The sequence below is a fragment of the Panulirus ornatus genome, chromosome 26 (genome assembly GCF_036320965.1).
Source record: "Panulirus ornatus isolate Po-2019 chromosome 26, ASM3632096v1, whole genome shotgun sequence".
Classification (NCBI taxonomy): domain Eukaryota; kingdom Metazoa; phylum Arthropoda; class Malacostraca; order Decapoda; family Palinuridae; genus Panulirus; species Panulirus ornatus.
Window position 1 is genome coordinate 2,981,990 of NC_092249.1, and position 22,435 is coordinate 3,004,424.

The window sequence follows — 22,435 nt, forward strand, 5'->3', positions numbered from 1 at the left end:
TGACAGATACACACAAACACACACACACACACACACAGGCCAGCTATCCTGGCTTCCCTAACCCCGTCCATCACCAACACTTAACCCAATGAACGCTCACAAACCTCGTACAACCCGCCAGGGACGACCTTTCCTCACTACAGAGATACGCAATCCTCACACGAGTCGCCGAAGTGATCAATATCCATGACTGAGTACCCCCTTCCCACGTCGGGGGAGAGGCCTTCTCCTCTCCTCCCTTGGAAAAGACGCGCGCTTCAGCGTCCTCCCTCATGGGATTCATATGAGGATGAGTGATACAAGGCAGCATCGTCGACCGTGACGGTGGGTGGAGTCGAATTCCATTCTCCTGTGTGGGTGGGAGGGTTTGAATCATCCACGCTCGAATCACAAACTTATTTATTCTCCTCCCCCCTCCGCCCCACCTCCATTCTTCTACACAACAAAATAAATCACCTATCGAAATGCGGTTGTGTGAGGGTGGGTGTTTGTTTCCAGGTCCTCATTCGCTACCAATACATGGGAAGAAGCCTTTCGCACTTCAAAAATCGCTGTGGGTTTCTCAAGTCCTCCCGTTCGATACCCATCATACAGAAAGAAGACACCCCACCCCCTCTTCCTTCCTTTGCCTTCGTCAGATCATACACTAGGCATGTGGGGTTGAGGGAGCGTACTCGTGGTTTCTAAGGCAGTACGCGCTTGATCCACCCTGTAAGGACACTAGTAATGCAATTTACGATAAAAGGATGATAAACTATATATATATATATATATATATATATATTCCTATGAGTCCACGGGGAAAATGAAACATGATAAGTTCCCAAGTGCACTTTCGTGTAATAATCACATCATCTGGGGAGACACAAGAGAGAAATATAAGTCAGTTGATATACATCGAAGAGACGAAGCTAGGACGTCATTTGGTAATATATACACACGTGAGTCTACGTAGCCTCGCTCTCTTCATATACACACGTGAGTCCACGTAGCCTCGCTCTCTTCCATCAAACACGTGAGGCCGGAAGTGACACTCCCCGGTATAGTCCCGGGGGCCACAACACCAAAACAAACCCCCTTTTACTCCGCTAACCTTTACGCCGGTTCGCACCACACAGGGGAGGAGGCACCAACCACATCACCAGGTCTATTAACCTTTCTGAATTGCAAAGGTCAAAGAGCCACGGTGCACCGACCTGGCACACTCTATCTCCGGTCGCAGACTGCTATCGCGGACGCACCGCAACCAGTCGTACGTCAGTCGAAGCTGTCGCGCGATAAACTACCTGTATCAGAGTAAACGAAAGAGGCGACACTGGCCATAACAGGAAACACTGCAGACATCCTGGGCGGCGGCTCTCCCGGATTAGCTCAATGAGGTATCGGTAGCCAGGTTAGTTACGTGGGGCCTATGCATGCTTGACTGAGATATGCAATTGTGACATCTTGGTTACCCTCCGAAAACATGGTAGGTTAGAGGGAAGATCCCATGCCAAGCGAAACCGTCACACATCAGATCAACCAGACTGAACTGTGGGGGGTAGAAGACCTCCCAAACCATCGTAAGGTATACGTAAGGTAAGGTCCCAGACCCCAGCTGTGGTGGTAGAAGACCTCCCAAACCATCGTAAGGTATACGTAAGGTAAGGTCCCAGACCCCAGCTGTGGTGGTAGAAGACCTCCCAAACCATCGTAAGGTATACGTAAGGTCCCAGACCCCAGCTGTGAGGGTAGAAGACCTCCCAAACCATCGTTAGATATAATTAAGGAATGGTAAGGTCCCACCTCCGGCTGTGAGGGCGTAACACCTCCCAAACCATCGTCAGATATACTTAAAAGAAAAATCAAAGTAAGGTTTCTGCCCACTTGAGGGGGCTCGAACGAAACACCCGTGACCCACGAACCGCTCTGCTCTTCTGGAAAGTCACCAGCTTAATCCTTTCTAAAATTCAGCTTACAAGAAACTTCTCAAGTTTTTTTTTTTTGGGGGGGGAAGGGAGCTGATCCATACAACAAACTGGAAAGCTTATGAGACAAAAGGTCGTCTTCCATGGCACTTTCTGCGCCAGGGATTCTTGTTATACGTTTGTGAATCAGCGTTTTGAGACGGTACAGTGAAAATGCAACGGCCGTAAGAATCTCGCTCCCATCTGCCACATCCGAAAGATCTTTTCTTTAGAAAGATAGAAAAAAAAAAAAGGTTTATTTAGGCAGGGTGCATTTAGAAACACTCCCATCGCAGACGACACCAATGCCTGTGCTGCATAGAGGATAAAAAAAAAAACAAAATGAAACCAGATTAATTAATAAAAGACGAAAGAAATAAGGCCAATAATGCTCAATACTGGTGCTCGACGGTCCTTATTAAAACCCAGCTGAGCTTAATGCCCGGCTTGATGACTTAATCCTCCAGCGCGCGGTGACTGACCCTAGAACATGACCCCCCCCCCCCACATGACCCAACACCACCATGCATCGTAGTCATCTCAAAGAGATCCTTGAGCACGACGTACGATCCTTTAGCACGACGGTACGATCCTTGAGCACGACAATACGACCCTAGAGCACGATGGTACGATCCTTGAGCACGACAATACGATCCTTGAGCACGACAATACGATCCTTGAGCACGATGGTACGATCTTTGAGCACGACGGTACGATCCTTTAGCACGACAGCACGATGGTACGATCCTTGAGAAACGATGGAACGATCCTTGAGCACGACAATACGATCCTTGAGCACGACGGTACGATCTAGAGCACGACGGTACGATCCTTTAGCACGACGGTACGATCCTAGAGCACGACGGTACGATCCTAGGCACGACGGTACGATCCTTTAGCACGACAGCACGATGGTACGATCCTAGAGCACGATGGTACGATCCTTGAGCACGACGGTACGATCCTAGGCACGACGGTACGATCCTTTAGCACGACGGTACGATCCTTGAGCACGACAATACGACCCTAGAGCACGATGGTACGATCCTTGAGAAACGATGGAACGATCCTTGAGCACGACGGTACGATCCTTTAGCACGACGGTACGATCTAGAGCACGACGGTACGATCTAGAGCACGACGGTACGATCTAGAGCACGACGGTACGATCTAGAGCACGACGGTACGATCTAGAGCACGACGGTACGATCCTAGAGCACGACGGTACGATCCTTGAGAAACGATGGAACGATCCTTGAGCACGATGGTACGATCCTAGAGCACGACGGTACGATCCTTGAGCACGATGGTACGATCCTTGAGCACGACAATACGACCCTAGAGCACGATGGTACGATCCTAGAGCACGACGGTACGATCCTTTAGCACGACGGTACGATCTAGAGCACGACGGTACGATCTAGAGCACGACGGTACGATCCTTTAGCACGACGGTACGATCTAGAGCACGACGGTACGATCCTTTAGCACGACGGTACGATCCTTGAGCACGACAATACGACCCTAGAGCACGATGGTACGATCCTAGAGCACGACGGTACGATCCTTGAGCACGACAATACGATCCTTGAGCACGACGGTACGATCCTTGAGCACGACGGTACGATCCTTGAGCACGACAATACGATCCTTGAGCACGACGGTACGATCCTTTAGCACGACGGTACGATCCTTTAGCACGACGGTACGATCCTTTAGCACGACAGCACGATGGTACGATCCTTGAGCACGACAATACGATCCTTGAGCACGACGGTACGATCCTTTAGCACGACGGTACGATCTAGAGCACGACGGTACGATCTAGAGCACGACGGTACGATCCTAGGCACGACGGTACGATCCTTTAGCACGACGGTACGATCCTTGAGAGCGACGGTACGATCCTTTAGCACGACGGTACGATCCTTGAGAGCGACGGTACGATCCTTTAGCACGACGGTACGATCTAGAGCACGACGGTACGATCCTTGAGAAACGATGGAACGATCCTTGAGCACGACGGTACGATCCTAGGCACGACGGTACGATCCTTTAGCACGACGGTACGATCTAGAGCACGACGGTACGATCCTTTAGCACGACGGTACGATCCTTGAGCACGACAATACGATCCTTGAGCACGACGGTACGATCCTTTAGCACGACAGCACGATGGTACGATCCTTGAGAAACGATGGAACGATCCTTGAGCACGACAATACGACCCTAGAGCACGATGGTACGATCCTAGAGCACGACGGTACGATCCTTGAGCACGACAATACGACCCTAGAGCACGATGGTACGATCCTAGAGCACGATGGTACGATCCTTGAGCACGACAATACGACCCTAGAGCACGATGGTACGATCCTAGAGCACGACGGTACGATCCTAGGCACGACGGTACGATCCTTGAGCACGACAATACGACCCTAGAGCACGATGGTACGATCCTAGAGCACGACGGTACGATCCTTGAGCACGACAATACGACCCTAGAGCACGATGGTACGATCCTAGAGCACGACGGTACGATCCTAGAGCACGATGGTACGATCCTAGAGCACGATGGTACGATCCTTGAGCACGACAATACGATCCTTGAGCACGACGTACGATCCTAGAGCACGACGGTACGATCCTTGAGCACGATGGTACGATCCTTGAGAAACGATGGAACGATCCTTGAGCACGACAATACGATCCTTGAGCACGATGGTACGATCCTTGAGAAACGATGGAACGATCCTTGAGCACGACGGTACGATCCTTTAGCACGACAGCACGATGGTACGATCCTTGAGCACGACAATACGATCCTTGAGCACGACAATACGATCCTTGAGCACGATGGTACGATCTTTGAGCACGACGGTACGATCCTAGGCACGACGGTACGATCCTTGAGAAACGATGGAACGATCCTTGAGCACGATGGTACGATCCTTGAGCACGATGGTACGATCCTTGAGCACGACGGTACGATCCTTGAGCACGATGGTACGATCCTTGAGCACGATGGTACGATCTTTGAGCACGACGGTACGATCCTTGAGAAACGATGGAACGATCCTTGAGCACGACAATACGACCCTAGAGCACGATGGTACGATCCTAGAGCACGACGGTACGATCCTTTAGCACGACGGTACGATCTAGAGCACGACGGTACGATCCTTTAGCACGACAGCACGATGGTACGATCCTTGAGAAACGATGGAACGATCCTTGAGCACGACGGTACGATCCTTGAGCACGATGGTACGATCCTTGAGCACGACAATACGACCCTAGAGCACGATGGTACGATCCTTGAGAAACGATGGAACGATCCTTGAGCACGACAATACGATCCTTGAGCACGACAATACGATCCTTGAGCACGACAATACGACCCTAGAGCACGATGGTACGATCCTTGAGCACGACGGTACGATCCTTTAGCACGACAGCACGATGGTACGATCCTTGAGCACGACGTACGATCCTAGAGCACGACGGTACGATCCTTGAGCACGACAATACGACCCTAGAGCACGATGGTACGATCCTTGAGCACGACAATACGACCCTAGAGCACGATGGTACGATCCTAGAGCACGACGGTACGATCCTTGAGAAACGATGGAACGATCCTTGAGCACGACGGTACGATCCTAGGCACGACGGTACGATCCTTGAGAAACGATGGAACGATCCTTGAGCACGATGGTACGATCTTGAGCACGATGGTACGATCCTTGAGCACGATGGTACGATCCTAGAGCACGATGGTACGATCCTTGAGCACGACAATACGATCCTTGAGCACGATGGTACGATCCTTGAGCACGACGGTACGATCTAGAGCACGACGGTACGATCCTTGAGCACGACGGTACGATCCTAGGCACGACGGTACGATCCTAGGCACGACGGTACGATCCTAGGCACGACGGTACGATCCTTGAGCACGACAATACGATCCTTGAGCACGACGGTACGATCCTTTAGCACGACGGTACGATCCTTTAGCACGACAGCACGATGGTACGATCCTTGAGCACGATGGTACGATCCTTGAGCACGACGGTACGATCCTTGAGCACGACAATACGACCCTAGAGCACGATGGTACGATCCTTGAGCACGACGTACGATCTAGAGCACGACGGTACGATCCTTTAGCACGACAGCACGATGGTACGATCCTTGAGCACGACAATACGACCCTAGAGCACGATGGTACGATCCTAGAGCACGACGGTACGATCCTTGAGCACGATGGTACGATCCTTGAGCACGACGGTACGATCCTAGGCACGACGGTACGATCCTTGAGCACGACAATACGACCCTAGAGCACGATGGTACGATCCTTGAGCACGATGGTACGATCCTTGAGCACGACGGTACGATCCTTTAGCACGACAGCACGATGGTACGATCCTTGAGCACGACGGTACGATCCTTTAGCACGACGGTACGATCCTTTAGCACGACGGTACGATCCTTGAGCACGATGGTACGATCCTTGAGCACGACGGTACGATCCTTTAGCACGACAGCACGATGGTACGATCCTTGAGCACGATGGTACGATCCTTGAGCACGACGGTACGATCCTTGAGCACGATGGTACGATCTTTGAGCACGACGGTACGATCCTTTAGCACGACGGTACGATCTAGAGCACGACGGTACGATCCTAGGCACGACGGTACGATCCTTTAGCACGACAGCACGATGGTACGATCCTTGAGCACGATGGTACGATCCTTGAGCACGACGGTACGATCCTTTAGCACGACGGTACGATCCTTGAGAGCGACGGTACGATCCTTGAGAGCGACGGTACGATCCTTTAGCACGACGGTACGATCCTTTAGCACGACGGTACGATCCTTTAGCACGACAGCACGATGGTACGATCCTTTAGCACGACGGTACGATCCTTTAGCACGACGGTACGATCCTTTAGCACGACGGTACGATCCTTTAGCACGACAGCACGATGGTACGATCCTTGAGCACGACAATACGATCCTTGAGCACGACGGTACGATCCTTTAGCACGACGGTACGATCCTTGAGCACGACAATACGATCCTTGAGCACGATGGTACGATCCTTGAGCACGACAATACGACCCTAGAGCACGATGGTACGATCCTTGAGCACGACAATACGATCCTTGAGCACGACGTACGATCCTTTAGCACGACAGCACGATGGTACGATCCTTGAGCACGACGGTACGATCCTAGAGCACGGACGGTACGATCCTAGAGCACGATGGTACGATCCTTGAGAAACGATGGAACGATCCTTGAGCACGACAATACGACCCTAGAGCACGATGGTACGATCCTAGAGCACGGACGGTACGATCCTTGAGCACGACAATACGACCCTAGAGCACGATGGTACGATCCTTGAGCACGATGGTACGATCCTAGAGCACGACGGTACGATCCTTTAGCACGACAGCACGATGGTACGATCCTAGAGCACGATGGTACGATCCTAGAGCACGACGGTACGATCCTTGAGCACGATGGTACGATCCTTGAGCACGACGGTACGATCCTTGAGCACGATGGTACGATCCTTGAGCACGATGGTACGATCCTTGAGCACGATGGTACGATCCTTGAGAAACGATGGAACGATCCTTGAGCACGACGTACGATCTAGAGCACGACGGTACGATCCTTTAGCACGACAGCACGATGGTACGATCCTTGAGCACGATGGTACGATCCTTGAGCACGACAATACGACCCTAGAGCACGATGGTACGATCCTTGAGCACGACGTACGATCCTAGAGCACGATGGTACGATCTTGAGCACGATGGTACGATCCTTGAGCACGATGGTACGATCCTTGAGCACGACGGTACGATCCTTTAGCACGACAGCACGATGGTACGATCCTAGAGCACGACGGTACGATCCTTGAGAAACGATGGAACGATCCTTGAGCACGACAATACGACCCTAGAGCACGATGGTACGATCCTTGAGCACGACGTACGATCCTAGAGCACGATGGTACGATCCTAGAGCACGATGGTACGATCCTAGAGCACGATGGTACGATCCTAGAGCACGATGGTACGATCCTAGAGCACGATGGTACGATCCTAGAGCACGATGGTACGATCCTAGAGCACGATGGTACGATCCTTGAGAAACGATGGAACGATCCTTGAGCACGACAATACGATCCTTGAGCACGACGGTACGATCCTAGAGCACGACGGTACGATCCTTGAGCACGATGGTACGATCCTAGAGCACGACGGTACGATCCTTTAGCACGACAGCACGATGGTACGATCCTAGAGCACGACGGTACGATCCTTTAGCACGACAGCACGATGGTACGATCTTGAGCACGATGGTACGATCCTTGAGCACGACGGTACGATCCTTTAGCACGACAGCACGATGGTACGATCCTTGAGCACGACAATACGATCCTTGAGCACGACGGTACGATCCTAGGCACGACGGTACGATCCTTGAGCACGACAATACGATCCTTGAGCACGACGGTACGATCCTTTAGCACGACGGTACGATCCTTGAGCACGATGGTACGATCCTTGAGCACGACAATACGATCCTTGAGCACGACGGTACGATCTAGAGCACGACGGTACGATCCTTTAGCACGACAGCACGATGGTACGATCCTTGAGCACGACAATACGATCCTTGAGCACGACGGTACGATCCTAGGCACGACGGTACGATCCTTGAGCACGATGGTACGATCCTTGAGCACGACAATACGATCCTTGAGCACGACAATACGACCCTAGAGCACGATGGTACGATCCTTGAGCACGACGGTACGATCCTTTAGCACGACGGTACGATCCTTTAGCACGACGGTACGATCCTTGAGCACGACGTACGATCTAGAGCACGACGGTACGATCCTTTAGCACGACGGTACGATCCTTTAGCACGACGGTACGATCCTTGAGAGCGACGGTACGATCCTTTAGCACGACGGTACGATCCTTTAGCACGACAGCACGATGGTACGATCCTTGAGCACGATGGTACGATCCTTGAGCACGACGGTACGATCCTAGAGCACGATGGTACGATCCTTGAGCACGATGGTACGATCCTTGAGCACGACAATACGACCCTAGAGCACGATGGTACGATCCTTGAGAAACGATGGAACGATCCTTGAGCACGACAATACGACCCTAGAGCACGATGGTACGATCCTTGAGCACGATGGTACGATCCTCTGAACACGACGGCACGATCCTAAAGCACGACAATACGACCCTAGAGCACGATGGTATGATTCCTTGAACACGACAGTACGATCCTTGAGCACGACAATACGATCCTTGAGCACGACGGTACGATCCTAGAGCACGACGGTACGATCCTAGAGCACGATGGTACGATCCTAGAGCACGATGGTACGATCCTTGAGCACGATGGTACGATCCTTGAGCACGACGGTACGATCCTTTAGCACGACAGCACGATGGTACGATCTTTGAGCACGACGGTACGATCCTAGAGCACGACGGTACGATCCTAGAGCACGACGGTACGATCCTAGAGCACGATGGTACGATCCTTGAGCACGATGGTACGATCCTTGAGCACGACGGTACGATCCTTTAGCACGACAGCACGATGGTACGATCTTTGACCACGACGGTACGATCCTAGAGCACGACGGTACGATCCTAGAGCACGACGGTACGATCCTAGAGCACGATGGTACGATCCTAGAGCACGACGGTACGATCCTAGAGCACGACGGTACGATCCTTGAGCACGACGGTACGATCCTTGAGCACGACGGTACGATCCTAGAGCACGATGGTACGATCCTTGAGCACGATGGTACGATCCTTGAGTACAACGGCGTGACCTCTTGACCCTACACAGTCAGGTCAGGGGTCACCATCACACCCGAGCATCGAACCACTGTGCTCAGGGTGTTGCCATTTCATGTGTAAACACAAACCCTTACTCCAGCCTCAGCCAGGTAACGCTGGGAACAGACGAATAACGGCCTCGTAAATAAACATCCATGCTTCTACCTGCCACGTATAATGCACAGAAACCCGGCCAACCGTTCACGCCCGAGCCCCACGCACTAGTCCACGGTATTGCTGCTGGGCTGAAAATAAAATGTTTGACACTACGTGGTCAGCAAAGTTTTGGGGAGCTTCAACAAGTGCCAAAATACTTTATAGTTTCCTTATACGTTATGAAAACCTCCTCCTACCATATTCTATCACAATGAAAACCTCCTTCTCTCATATTCCATCACAAATCCCTCAAACTTCCCTTTAAGTATTTAACCTTCGTGTGATTTCCTAAGTTCCAGATTCACTTCATGAGGAAGGGTGTGGACTTGATAAAGATTTATGAAAAGTATAACAACATGTTCACAAGTTTTCACGAATAAACATACACCTAAATGATAAATAAATCACCTTCGAATGCACACGATTCCCGGAGCCTTCCTCAACAGACGCGCCCACCAAATCATATGGGGTTCGCATCTCACGACCGCGCTGCTTATCAATTCCAGTGCGACTCGTGGTGGTATTTTCTTCCTATTTTGAATCCCTCCTGTTTACAGCTTGTCTGGCAGACCATGACACAATGGCTCTTCTGGCGACAACACGGTTCTTTCCGTGGGGGTCTCGACTTTTTCCGGGATTTCTCGGGAGACCTCAGTAATGTCTTGCATTTCGGGCGCGGGAGGACGCGCGTGTGTTTACTTTAGGCAAAAATATTCAGACATTTCCCGGGAGTAGTTTGAACGAGCATACACCTCGCGCATTTGTTGTGAAGTTCAAATACTCCGTATCTACGACACGATTTGGGTGAATAATGAGAATCATCGAGCAGTCACGCTACAGTCACGCTGACCTTGTTAATAGATACATCTCACACTCAACGCAACACAAGACTTGCGCTCGACACCTGAATCACTGTAGTTCATTGTATTGCGTTTAGCATCAAACTGATGTTTGGATGCGCTACTGTTGCTAACCCGACGAACAAAACGATGGTTTGGCGGAACACCATGGTAAGGTAAGGTCACCACAGCTCCTCCCAAACCAACGTAGGGTAAGGCCCGGACCGAGCTGTGGGGACAGACCTCAGAAATAACTATTAAGTTTTACGTAAGGTAAGGTGCCAGACCCCAGCTGTGGGGGTAGAAGACCTCCCAAACCATCGTAAGGTATATGTAAGGTAAGGTAAGGTCCCAGACCCCAGCTGTGGGGGTAGAAGACCTCCCAAACCATCGTAAGGTATATGTAAGGTAAGGTAAGGTCCCAGACCCCAGCTGTGGGGGTAGAAGACCTCCCAAACCATCGTAAGGTATACGTAAGGTAAGGTAAGGTCCCTGACCCCAGCTGTGGGGGTAGAAGACCTCCCAAACCATCGTAAGGTATACGTAAGGTAAGGTAAGGTCCCAGACCCCAGCTGTGGGGGTAGAAGACCTCCCAAACCATCGTAAGGTATACGTAAGGTAAGGTAAGGTCCCAGACCCCAGCTGTGGGGGTAGAAGACCTCCCAAACCATCGTAAGGTATACGTAAGGTAAGGTAAGGTCCCAGACCCCAGCTGTGGGGGGAGGACCCCCGAAACCATCGAGAGGCAATCTGTAACAAGTGAATCAATTGGTGCCTCGAGATTTAGAAGAAATAAGGTGGAGGTTTCCCCCTTTCCAAGGGTTTATTACGGAAGAAACTCCTATCACGAATAATACCAATATAACATCGTTCATAACACACGCTCTCAAATCTACACCATAAGCCCTACGCCGTAAATCAACAATGTGGAAGGGAGAAACTACCAGACCGACCCCTGGAACAAGCCTACTGGAACAGTGTCAGGTCAGGCCAGGTCAGGTGGGGGGCGGAGGGTTCAAACTTAAAACGAACCAAGTCAGTCTCAGTGAGCGCACCGTACAGGGCGTAACATAACAGGAGCTACCAGTAACAAATACGGCCCGGGGTATATCAAATCATAATACCTGGCAATGTCTCGTGTCACGTCCGATGATTTCCAGGATTCGTGGAACGCAGAATCGGTCAGGACATTTGGGTCAACGATCGCGAAGGGAAGGAAGTTCACGAACTACAACTGCCAACCATAAAAACCGGGAGAAGATGAAACTATGTATTGCGTTAACGAGTGTCCGTGGTGTTGGCAATTTCACTGCGTGATACAGCAGTGCCGCGAGAAAAACAAATTATGATAAGATCTATACTGTATACGCCTTCCTGTGCTTCATGCTTTGCAAGGAAAGCTTTTTCTTAATGTATCCATTCTATCTATTCAGGTATTACCGTTTCTACAGCAGGTAACAGGTGATGGTAGATGATGGTTTGCGGTCGTTATCGAACCACTCGCTCTGTTTCCGTTTGACTTGAGCCATGACCGTTCGTCGCAAGCGCGACGGAAAAAAAAAAATCAAACTAATCATTGAGGGAAGGCGACGAAATCGAATCATACCGGAACACAAGACGGTGTCGTGAGTGATCATAAACACAAGGAATTAGGGGGAAAAATTATATCTAAATAAGGACCCGGATACGTTCTTGTAACACGTAGAAGTGTACCCCAACAGCCAGGGTGTGTTCGCTGAGCCGCGGACACCAACAGCCTGATTTGGGCATAGAAGCGACAAGACAGTTTGGTCCCCTCACCCTCCTATATGTTCAGGCCCCGACCGGTCAAAATCTTTTTCACTCTATCCTTCCACCTCCAATTTGGTCTCCCACTTCTCCTTGCTCCCTCCACTTCTGACACATACATCCTCTTTGTCAATCTTCCCTCACTCGTTTTCTCCATACGTCCAAAACACTTCAACACACCCTCTTCTGCTCTCTCAACCACACTCTAATCAATTCTACACATCTCTCTTACCCTTTCATTACTTAATCAAACCACCTCATACCGCATATTGTCCTCAAACATATCATTTCCAACACATCTACCCTCCTCTGTACAACCCCATCTGTACTCCATCCCTCGCAACCACATAAAATGGTTGGAACTATTATTCCTTCAAACATACCCATTTTTGCTTTCCAAGATAACGTTCTCTCCATCCACACATTCTTCATCGCTACCAGAACCTTCGCCCCCTCCCCCAACCCTGTGACTTACGCTTCCATGGTTCCATTCGCCGTTAAGTCCACTTCTAGACATCTAAAACACTTTACTTTCTCCAATTTTTATCATTCTAAAATTACATCCCAATTAACTTGTCCCTCAATCCTACTGAGCCTAATAGCCTTCCTCTTATTCACATTTACTCTCAACTTTCTCCTTTCGCACACTTTTCCAAACTCAGCCACCAACCTCTGCAGTTTCTCCCTCGAATCAGCCACCAGAGCTGTATCATCGGCGAACAAAAACTGACTCACTTCCCAGGCCCTCTCACCCACAACAGACTGCATATTCACCCCTCTCCAAACACTTCAGCACTTACCTTCCGAACCATCCCACCCATTAACAAATTAAACAACCATGGGAACAACCCCTGCCGCAGACCGATCTTCACTGGGAACCAATCACTCTCCTCTCTTCCTACTCGTACACGGCTAAGGATATATCCTTAGCAAAAACTTTTCACTGCTTCCAGCAACTTACCTCCCACACCATATACTTCCACAAAGCTTCTCTATCAACCCTATCATATGCCGTCTCCAGATCCATAGACGCTACATACAAATCCATCTATTTTTCTAAGTATTTCTCACATGCATTCTTCAAAGCAAACACCTGATCCACACATCCTCTACCACTTCTGAAACCACAATGCTCTCCCAATCACACCTGAATATCACCCTCTCAGTCATACCTACATACATTTTCCAAGAAAACTCAAAAACTTACCTCTGTATTTGAAACACTATCTTTATCCCCATCCTGTACAGCTCTTGTCATACTTCCGCCACTCAGCATTCAACCTATCCATACAACATGTTCTCCAAAAATCAAACAAATGTACCCTTATTTAACATATTTTTGTTTTAAGTGGCTGAATGCACTGCATGTCTGCCACTAATTCACTGGATCCGATGAATTAATTGAGGTATTTCAAAACACCAAAGAGATTTTAATAAATTTGGAGGAAGTGCTTGAAAAAGGAGACTAGTGGAAGGGAGATGATGACAATGCAAAGATGAGAGCTGCGAGGGATGGGAGAATTTGGTTAGTTTTAAAAACGAAGAGTGAAAATGTTGGATGAGAAAGGTGGGAGGTAAGGGCTTGATAGAAAGGAGATGTGTGGGAGAAGAACGAGAGTTGAGTGTAAAGGAAAAGATGAGAGCAAATGTAGGAGGGAGAATGTACAGTATTTAGAGGAAGACTGTGGCATTGAAAAATAGTGGCATGAGTAAGAGGTGGAGGTAGGCATATAAAAAGATAGTGAGTGGTGGGATGAAAAAGTAATTTTCAGAAAGAAAAAAAGCTGACGATAATACAGAAGGAGTTATGACTGGGAAAGTATAAAAAAGCGCAGAGTCAGGATGCAGATTGAAGAGGGCAAGAGTTGGGAAAGATCATCAATCAGAAAAAAAGATGTTTGAAAGAATACGTCTAAGAGAACAAATGGGAACATCGGTGAAAGGGGCAAGGAGGAAAGTAAATAACACGTAGTGATGAAGTGAAAAGGAGATAGAGTATTTTGAAGGCTTGTTGAATGTGTTTGATGAGAGAGTGGCAGATATAGGGTGTTTTGGTCGGAGTGGTGTACGAAGTGAGAGGGTCAGGGAGAATGGTTTGGTTAAGAGAGAAGAGGAAGTGAAAGCTTTGCGGAAGATGAAATCTGGCAAGGCGGCGGCTTTGGATGGTATTGCAGTGTGTGTGTGTGTGTGTGTGTATATATATATATATATATATATATATATATATATATATATATATATATATATATATATATATATATATATACGTTTTTAAATCAGGTTGCATATCCATATGCAAGTCTACAAAAAAAATATCTAAACCACTTGTCCTACACGGATTGGAGTGCTCACTGTCTGAATGATGAAATCACCATAATGGATTGGCGAATCACTGATACACAAATCTATTGATCCTTTACCGATTGAATTCAGCAGAAGTGAATTACTGCAACAGACTAAATCTCTCAAAATGTAAAAAGAAAATGAAAAAAAAAAAACCCTAGGAAAAGTGTGAGCAATACCTGGAGCTCATGTCTCGATACATACTGGTACGAAAACAATTCCTTCCTGGGAATTATACAAAACAAATACAAGCGGGAGGGGGGGGAAAAAAAATGGAGTAGGAAATACTGGAGAAGAAAAACAGGTCGAAGGTCAATGCCCCCCCCCCCTCCACTTCCATCGCCTATTCCAACCTACCACCTGCAATTGAGACCTAATAGACAACATCTGTAGGGTTAATACAGTGTTGCTGGTTTTAGCTACACTGTACGTGGCCTGGCGTTTGTACCTTAACAGTTTATCTTTATGCTGTACTACAACCAAAGATCCGCCATGCATCTAAATATATATATATATATATATATATATATATATATATATATATATATATATATATATATATATATATATATATATGTATATATATAAATGTATATATATAAATGTATATATATAAATGTATATATATATATTATATATATATATATATATATATATATATATATATATATATATATATATATATATATATATGGACATCGTGCAGCTACGATCATCAGTTTTAAAACTAATTTTGCAACCGTATATTGGAATTATATTGTACCAGCTGTCCACGTTCCTGGCAACCTGCCCGTCATCTGTCAAATATTTTGTCTACTCGCGATCGATAACCTCATGTTGTTAGGTCCTGAGGTTATATAAAAAAAAAAAACTACCATATCAGATCGGAGCGGTAATACATCACTGGTTACCTCACCAAGCCAACGCGGGTACAACGTATGAACACGCTCAACCGATACTATTGGGGAATTCTAGTGAGCATCGTGTTCCCAGGTGGATTCGAACGCCATAACCTGGATAGGGATCAATGCCCCACAACCACGCGCACAATATACACCCCCCCAGCAGGTATATACGCTCACATTACACTAACGTATAGAACGCTCCAACTGCTTAACAAAAGGATCTCGGCAGAACGCGAGCGAGGAGGGAGGAGGGAGAGGAGGAGAAAAAAAATATATGACTATGCTCTCTACTGAAAAATTACCGCTCTAAAAACAAACACATTTGCGAGAGTGCACGTCCCATCCACCCCAAAGGTCGGAACGAAGCAAAAGACGAAAGTAAATTCGGAATACATGCGAAATGTGAGGAGGAAAAAACATCGGAATAGACGAGATGTTCGTGGATCCTATTTTGAGAGTCAAGTGCTCACTAATGAGTGCATATGTCGATCTCGGGACGTCAAATGAGGCCGGGCTTTCATAACCCCCTCATGCATTTTGTAGAAACATAATTTCGGTTTTTTTTTTTGGCTTGCCACTGCAATGGTCCTGTATAGAGGAAACTTCGTACAAAATGACAATATTCGTTCATACCCGATTGACTCAGTTGTGTCTTAACTACGTGGTTGCACTCGCCCGACTCGCTGGAGATTCAGATTTGATTTTCGATCTTATTCACAGAACTTATCCTTTGTACGAGTTGGGGGGGGAAGCGGGGAGGGGGTGCAGTGTGCTACCATGGTACAGAAGCCAAGCATGTAATTCCTAAAACCCATTTCTGTACACTGTTCAGCTTTCAACATGCATGAGGAACAATCATTACGGTAAGTTTACCCACTCCTGTTCACTGTCTTGGCTTTGAACATGCACGAGGGGGGGCACCTATCGCGATGGCTTACCCATTTCAGTACAGCTATAGCTTTCAATATGCATGAGGGGCGAACATTACGATAACTTACTAAGACACTTAATGTTGGACTGTGGCTAGTTCTATGGTACCTACATAGCCATGAAAATGCATTTCGCTTAACATCAAGATTAGACTTCATTACCCATCTTACTATCTAAATAAGACTTAAATATATCAGAATGACCACGAAAGCTCATGTATTGAAAGTTACCCGATACCTCATTTTTTTCACGTACAAGTCCCCAAAATGTATATTATACGTGCAGTACACGTTGAAGTGTACTACGGGATGCATTCCAAAGGTCGCAACGATTTAAGTTCCAAAAGCTTTCGCAACTGTTTCATAGCTTTTGGGATGTACCCAACTTTGCTCCAGCCAACCAACCACCAAACACACACCATCGACGCAAACCCAGCCACTAAAACTTAAATGAAAATAACGAGCCATAACTAAATTCACGTGCATTCGGTGTGTAGTCCTACAAACCTACTGGAAGTTTGGGTACGATGATGAGGTTAATTCATGATGCCTAAACAGGTAGTAGTCGGTCGCCAGCCTACCTGTAATATCAGTACATGTGGACTGCTGACACGTACATCCCCCAACGTATTTTCGTCTCAAGCAAAGAGCATCACTACCCCTGACAGATCTGCTACTGATTGGGGTGAGTAATTGACATATAAGGTGTGTGGATAAAAGAATAATTTCCAACATTACCTGTTCCTTGAAGTTCAGCGTCCCAAGACGACAGGGTAACCTTGAGAGAGAGAGAGAGGGAGAGAGAGAGAGAGAGGGGCCTCCCTTGCACACGGGAGCTACCGCTAGTATTTTACACCATTTCACGGTGTTGCCGACATCGGATTCTTAGCATAACACAAGAATTATATACACTTTAAACAAATATATTATGACATATACGTTTTGATATATATCACTTCCAAACAACACCAACAAAGTCGAAAAACTGCTCGCGTCAAACACACACACACCTTCTCGCACTGTATACAAGTTCGCACTGAGCTGGGCTGGCTATAGACTCGGGAACCGGACTCTTCCCAGTCGTCACCTGCGCGCGCAGTACAGGATCCAATACTTTCCTCTTCTCTCTAATACACCTTTTCCCATCCCCCTCAGTCAATGCTCCAAGACTAAATTCCATAATCGTCCTCCCTGTGCAGTTCCGTATGGACTGGTATGGGCAAGTTGAATGGTATTTGATGTCCGAAAGTCAATCCTACAGCAGTCGATCCTCTTTCCCTTCTAAGTGCAGTTATTCATTGAGTCATATGGAGCGTTCAACAGGAGACAAAGCCAGCGGGAAAATCAAAGCTTATCTACTCGGCAAAAATTTTCATGGGAGTGATATGAACGTCTATGAAAATGAGTCGCTGGTGAGGTGAGTAGCAGCACCCCGAGCGCTGAGTTATGCCGAGGTACTTGAGTCATTTGAGTGCAATGTCCTCTCTCTGGCTGTCTGGCGAAAGTTCCACCTCCATGTTTGATGCTGCCGCTAGCATTACGAATGTGGACGAAGATGCTACGTCAACACTGCACTCAGCGATAAAGTATGTCTTGTGGGAACGAACAGGATAAGAAATACAGTCATTGAAAACAGCAAACTACCAACTGCAGTGTTGATACTTTGCATCATTCCGATGACTACTAATGTAATTTCTGTTTTCTGATGAATTGATTGATATTTCATTTGGCATGGGTGACATACATGGGTTAATTAAGCTTCAGCTGATTGAAAATTAATGAGATTATTCAGCACGTAGTATATATAGATATGTATGATATTATTACCTTAACCGCATCGTCTGAATATATATATATATATATATATATATATATATATATATATATATATATATATATATATATATATATATATATATATATATATATAAAAGAAGGAGGCTCAAAAAGAAGGTGTTAAAACAGTCTTAGCACAAACACAAATGTAGAGACATATGTGCAACCAGTGAATTATCCATGATGAATATGAATGGAATGAGACTGTTCATTCTAAGGGCCTGTGAGAGTTAATGTGATAAGGGTGATGCAGTGAATTCCTCCTTAAATGCTGTACGAGGCGCACATGATATATGAAGAGAGTGTTAAGCGTGAGTAGTAGTAGTAGTAGTAGTAGTAGTAATAGTAACAATAAGAACATAATGATCGTATGCCGATAATAATTATGATATCGAGAACAAATCAATAACAAATCCCTAAACTTTCATTCGTCCATTGGGTAAATAAAGTACCTCAAACCAAATTCACATCACTACAATTTCGTACTTGATCGCTCCACCATCTTGTGTCCCTCCACGCCCTTCTACAATGTGCCTGTGGTGGCGTGGCTCAAGAGGCATTCCACACATGCCTTCACACCGCTTCACCCCACTTCCAACCGCTTCATTCACTTCCTCACCCAACTTTCCTTTCCTTCGAAGCTGTTTAACGCCTTCATACTCATCTCAGCTTTGATCCTGCAATTACCACCCGTATTCCTAATTCTTGGCTAGTTATGCCCACGTATTCTTAAGCCATTCTCAGCTTTAAGCCCATAGCGACCGCCCATATTCCCGTCTTTTTTTTTTACTTTTTTACTATTTATGCCCACATCTTCTGAAGCCAATGACATGATTCGAACTTTATCCGGATTACGGATACGCCACAACGAACCGGTTTGTTCCAGGGAATTTTCCCTCGGCCCAAACCGGTTTCTTTGTGAAATTTTCCCTCGTAATCGTCTTACAAAAAGCGGTTTATCAATAATGTTAGGACTTTAAGAAGTTTTTTTTTCCCCCCATGTGAGACAGAGATGGCTGGATAACAACACCACCATGGAACACCTCATTATCTTTTATCAAATTATGTTATCTACGGTATGGGAATCATCTACGTATGAATACTGTATCCATCAGAGTTTACACTTTTTCAACAAAGGTTTCCAGGAAAACTGTAACAATAGATTACCATGAATTTGATTAAGCTACTGTGACTGTACGTAAATGATTAAAATATAAGCTCATCGGGACAAAGTTTACCCGACATTTCACTTCAAAAATCTACAAAAGAATGTGATTAACACATGAAGAATAAAAGGGTATCACAGCTTTTTCCCCTTTTTGTAATCGTGTTACCCGTTCCAGAGCCAATGTTGTGATCTTCAAAATTCTAAAGTTTACACGAAGGTCAACTTTTTAAAGTCTTACGAGACTAAATTACAATATTTTGTATATGTAATAAAACTTCACAGACACACACACACATATGTGTGTGTGTGTGTGAGAGAGAGAGAGAGAGAGAGAGAGAGAGAGAGAGAGAGAGAGAGAGAGAGAGAGAGAGAGAGAGAGAGAGAGAGAGAGACAGACAGACAAAGAGACCAACATCAGCGAACCATCAAGGGATAAAGAAGGTGATATTTACATAGTTCTAATTCGTAAACACATTGTTCAATGCTTTTTTTAAAGTACAATACGATATGTCGGTGTCTTGCACTGGCATCTCCATTAGAAGTGAAAACGTTGGACTTTCTTATAGCTATTGCAATGATCAAAGCATAGAGGAAGCCTTGAATAAAACATTTCCTCGTTCAAACGTCCAGAGAGAATGTTGGACTGCTGGGTTATGAATGTTGATGCACGACACGTTAAAGCTGGAGCCGTATGTGGTAACGTCGTCCGAGCGAGAAGCGAGAAGCCCCTTGTTTACGTCGACACTTTGCCCAACATTTGCTTCACCGCTACAAGACAATTGCTAAAGCCCCATTGACCAGCGTCTTAGTCATGAGCGCTTCGTTAAGGAAGAGGAAAACCCTTTCATAGAAGTATGCGATATGAACGAACTGCTGTTAATGCTCTGTTGACGACCTTACGGGTCATGCAATGTTTACAACAAGGCCATTAATTCAGTGTTGCATTCTCTTAACAGTTGCAAAATCTTTATGCTTAGTGTAAAAAAAAAATATGTATAAATCATTGGGTATTGGTTTAAACATGAGCTTGATATTACTTAGATGGAATTCTACCACTCTTCGTTACATACTCATTCTCAGAGCTCAAGAACATATGATAATTCGTCTATTAAGATTAGCATGTCCGAAAAAAATTAAAATTACATCATTGAAACGCACTACACAGACGCTTGTAACGACTAATATCAGTTTGTACCTTTATCTCTTGGTGGATAACGTCATTATTTCACTAAATTTTGTACATAAAAAAAAATGGTTATTGTCAGTGTGATAACAATAAACTTGTTCATTATTCACTTATAATTCCCTCTACCTACACTGTCCTGTCTTGGGTTTACTGTTTATTTCTCCTGTGAAGCTTCAAGTGTTTTTCTTCCTCGGTCTGATGCTGATAAACCACATTAACTCAAAACTAACTTTCATGGTTCCTTCACCAATGAGAATACTCCACAGCTCACTAGTTTTATCCTCGATTAAGCGTATCGTGATTTCGCATTACCTACGAAATGGATTCTCAAAATTTCCAAATTCTTTGCATTGCGTCAATTGTTCCTATCATCCAACACGCACCCACTTACACCAGATGCTTACGTGTCCTTCACTGAAGAACATGACTAGATTTGTATATGAATTGACTGTAATTCTTTGCATACCAAACCACGTTGCCTTGAGCCTTGAAATCAGGAAGCGCCGTTAATTTCACATCAATGCCGCCCACAGCCAAGACTTTGCGTCAACAGAACTCCACACCATGCCGCTTATAGCTGAGACTTTACCGTAACAAAATGACGCAAAATCTACTCCTAACGCAGACAACATCGCTAGCTATCTTAAGGCAGCGGTGCTCCATTCTTCCGAGCGCAATCCGAATGTGAGTGGTAAGAAACAGTTTACGGCAAAAGGTTCCCTTTCTCTCCCACCACCACCACCTGCATAAATATGAGCGTGGCTGTCACGGGCAGCACAAATGTACAGGAATAGACCCGTCAGTGTAGGTGAGGCTGGTGCTTGGCAGGGAGGTGGTGGGTTGGTGGTGGCTGCTGGGTGGGTAGCGGGATGAGCGCCAGTTATAATGCAGAAAGACGCGCCGCCAGCGACCGCCCGCGCTCTCTAAGACGCAAGGACCCGCCAAGTGATGGATGACTTGGGACCTTTCACCGCAACACATCTTGCATTATTTTTTTCCGGGGTTATAAAACGTAATTACAACTTTTGCATAATGATGATAAGATGTATAAAAACCGCTTGCTACATATCATGGCATTATATCATATCGCTGCTGTACCCTCACATTACTTAACAGAAGATTAGAATTCAGTTTCGTTGTTCCGTAACTAACAGGGTGGTAATTATGAAGTGTTACGAAAACCACTTCAGGATGTTGCCTTTATCCACCAGTGCGCGGTTACCGTGTCCTTACCTAAGAAATGTCTGGGTATCTGTAGTGGTTTGTAGAATATACCATTTCCTCCTGTTATGATGATCCACCAGATAAACATACAACACTGGCAGGATGGGGTTCAAAATTATGAACACACTGGTGCGATCAAGTCAAAACATTTGAGAGCAGTTTCTTAAAAGCAATGCTTACCTATAAAATCATGTCTAGGT

General features: G+C 46.4%; 1 protein-coding gene across 1 annotated transcript in view; it reads right to left on the minus strand.

The window, feature by feature from the left end:
* LOC139757456 (patj homolog) overlaps positions 1-17,853 on the minus strand; it is a 264,933-nt gene extending 247,080 nt beyond the window's left edge. Inside the window, exon 1 of the mRNA XM_071677983.1 lies at positions 17,560-17,853. The gene's annotated coding sequence lies outside the window, so the exon portion shown is untranslated. The remainder of the gene's footprint in view (positions 1-17,559) is intronic.
* Between the last annotated feature and the right edge of the window lie 4,582 nt (positions 17,854-22,435).